Genomic DNA, 421 nt, shown 5'->3' with positions numbered 1-421 from the left:
AATTTCTCGTGGAAGAATGGTGTGACATCCTGCCGGTAGAGTTCCAGACACTTGTAAAATCTATCCCAAGGTGCAATGAAGCTATTCTGGCTTGTGGTGGCCCAACGCCCTATTAAGACACTTTGTGTTGGAGTTTCCTATATTTTGGCAGTTACCTGTATAAGGTATCGCAGAAGGGAAAAACACATTTACATACCCATATATTAGACTGTCATGAGCAGGGTTAACCTCTTAAGGATCGGACCCTTTTTTTCAATTTTCACCTAAAATGACATACCCAAATCTAACTGCCTGCAGCTCAGGACCTGAAGCAAGGATATGCATATTCTTGATACCATTTGAAAGGAAACACTTTGAAGTTTGTGGAAATGTGAAATTAATGTAGGAGAATATAACACATTAGATCTGGTAAAAGCTAATA

This window comes from Coregonus lavaretus (genome assembly GCF_964263955.1).
Source record: "Coregonus lavaretus genome assembly, chromosome: 32".
NCBI classification, from domain to species: domain Eukaryota; kingdom Metazoa; phylum Chordata; class Actinopteri; order Salmoniformes; family Salmonidae; genus Coregonus; species Coregonus lavaretus.
Note: the sequence above shows the minus strand (reverse complement) of the source record.